The following is a 2,843-nucleotide window of genomic DNA, read 5'->3' on the forward strand; positions in this document are numbered from 1 at the left end:
GCCAGGATGGGGCTTTGCAGTGTGCGCGACTACAAGGACCGTTGAGATTATTCTTCCGCAGGCATTACATTTCACCGTTCAGTCCCACAGCATAATACAATTTGCAGTAAAGTGAATTTGTGGGCAGTTCTCCTGGTTTTACAAGGGTCAGCAAGTTGCGGAACCGTTGGATTTCTGTCGTTGATCGCGGCGGTGACTGGACCCCGTCTCACCTCCTCTTCACCTCAGTGAGTGACCTACACAGTGACCGCAATAACAATAAAAGCGAACTGTTTTAATCCAGGTTGTATCTGAGTGCCGTCCGATGGCACTAAAGTAACACTGGACTGCACTCTGAGCACGCATTCGAGCGCCGCCCAAAGGCTCGATGGGCTGTAGAGGGGACCTGGGTCATCGCGCCCTGAGAAGCGGAGCCTTCCGTATCCGTAGTCTGAAGGAGTAGGTTTCACTCGAAGTTTTTTTACCATATCCAAGCACTTAGCGAGTCATCAGGGAAGTGTCGCAATCAGCAATTTAGAAGATCTGACTATGAGCCGATTGCCGCTGATTTGTTTGTCATAAAGTGCGTCCAAACAAATCCAGAAATCGTTTGAGCAACCTCAAAATTCTTCAGGCACTCTCTGCGTTTGATATCACCTTACATCGCGACACCAGCTTTGCGCGGGCACTTCCAAGATGAATTGCCGTTGAAATTAGTAGGTAAGCGATTTCAACACGTTATACTATCTGCAAAAAACAGTTCCTTAACCGAAGCAAAGTGCCGAAGAAAGGAAGCAGACGACAGATGTCATCGGTCAGCCGCAGTCTCCATTTGGGAATTGGGATGAGTAGCGGCGCAGAGCCCAGCAGTGCCAGCCAGTCCTTCCCTACGAACAAGCGTCAACCACAAGGGATGACGGGTAGTCATGATGGGCGATGAAGTAGACGGCAAAGGGGCTGGCGATAATGGAGGTTGGGTTGCGGGGGCTACGGAGCTAACATCATGATCCCCTGCTACAATTCTATCATACTTGGTAGTAGGCTTTTCTTCCGAAATTTGAGTAAGACACAAGTTCAACTTTGAGGGCGCGTGGCGGGTCGCTACAAAACACTCTCGACACCCTGGCCGACCGAAAAAGGCCAGGCTGTGCTAGCGAGTCCATCTATGGAAAGCGGCAAGCTTTGATGTCATGATGCTTTTGGAGAGAAGTAGTTGTAGTTGTAATTAAATTAAATTTTAGGGACTTTACCCACATATGCAGGATATGTTTGGGTCTCCATCGACAGGACAAGTTGCCTGCTTGATGAAGACCTTCCTTGATGATGTGCGACATGGGCAATTGCCGTACGTGTGATCATCGATGCCTCCATCTCCCTGCAAAGGTAACCCATAGACTACAGCAGGTATCGCCTAGTATACAATGCCAGGAATTAATTTAGAGGGAAAGGCTGTTCCCAAGCTCCTTGAGAACCTGCATGGCGATGCCCTAGTATAGGGGTGGCCAAGCTGCGGCTCTCCGCGTGTTAAAGTGCGGCTCGCCGCTCCCTCCCTTATCCCTCCTCTCTCCCCCCCCCCCCCCCCTCTCCCGGAGCACTTCCCCAAAAAGAGAAATAAGACGCGTTTTAAATGTGCTACTGCTGCCTTACGCACAATTGGACTGCTTTTGACTCATATAAGATAGACCGAAATTAGTTTGAGTTTCGTTTATTGCTCCAAACAAAAAGCCTGCCGCGGCCCTTGAAAATTTTGTGATTTTGTTTGCAGCTCTTAGGCCACGTCAGCCTGGCCAACCCTGCCCAAGTATATAATACACTGGAGTGGCTATAGTTAGGGTTCCATGTTTTCAGAATATGTTTTTTAGTGAAATTCCGAAGGTGGTGTCTCTTTTTGCACAAGTAGAGGGTAATATTTTTGTAGCGTGCGAAAGAGTTCACATTAAACGCTGTGCTGCATCCATGCTATTTAGGAGCACGGTGATAGTGTGATGCTCTTCTTGATGAGAACAATGGACGCGAGAAAATAATTTCCGGTGCAGCCCAGAGTACTCACTCAGCAAAGATATACACAAGTGCTAGGCTCGCACATAGAACAGTGAGTCCGCCCACAGCACCGATTCAATCGAAACATACAGGGAGGCCATTTTGCTTCCCAATGAATTGCAGCTGACAGATTGCGCAATCTTTTCTTGATGGGCTACATCCGAGCGATGCGATGTTGCGTTGCACCTTGTCACTGTTAGTGATGCCAGTGACGGTTCCTATGGTAAGCGTTGCGGGACGCTTGTTTTATTTATTATATGGTGTGTTATATATCTAGGGTTGAGAGCATGCAACGACCGATCCAGTTGTTGTAGATCAACATGGATTACCCAGTCGGTCACGGAAGCACGTCGAATGAGAAGAACAGAGAATAAAAGCAAAGATAGGGTTCAATTAATGAAAGAAGATCAATGATATGTCTCCCCTATAAGGAGATCGAGCCCACAGCCTTTTGATTAGGAGCCCGATGTTCTACCCCTGCACCACTGAATGGCACAACGAACGGCATTTCATCTGGGTTCTTTTAAGTCACGCAGCTATTGCGGAACATTCATGTGACTCGCGTGGCGCTTGCACTCGCCAGTCATGCCCGGCGGCCGACGTGCTGTAGTGGCAGGCTTCCTGCCATGCTTTGTCGCGTCTTAGCATGGACTAGACGGAGTGGCTACAAGTGCGGGCAAGCGCCCTGCGTTTAATTCCGGTTTGGTTGTACGAGAGCTCGAGCAGGAGGGACAGCAGTGAAAGCAACTCGCTTGTAATTGTACCATTCCCAGCTAGTTCATGCTAGGGTAAGACAAAAGGATAGTGTTGTCGCACCTTCCCTT

The sequence above is a fragment of the Ixodes scapularis genome, unplaced genomic scaffold (assembly GCF_016920785.2).
Source record: "Ixodes scapularis isolate PalLabHiFi unplaced genomic scaffold, ASM1692078v2 PGA_scaffold2__306_contigs__length_199485367, whole genome shotgun sequence".
Classification (NCBI taxonomy): Eukaryota; Metazoa; Arthropoda; class Arachnida; order Ixodida; family Ixodidae; genus Ixodes; species Ixodes scapularis.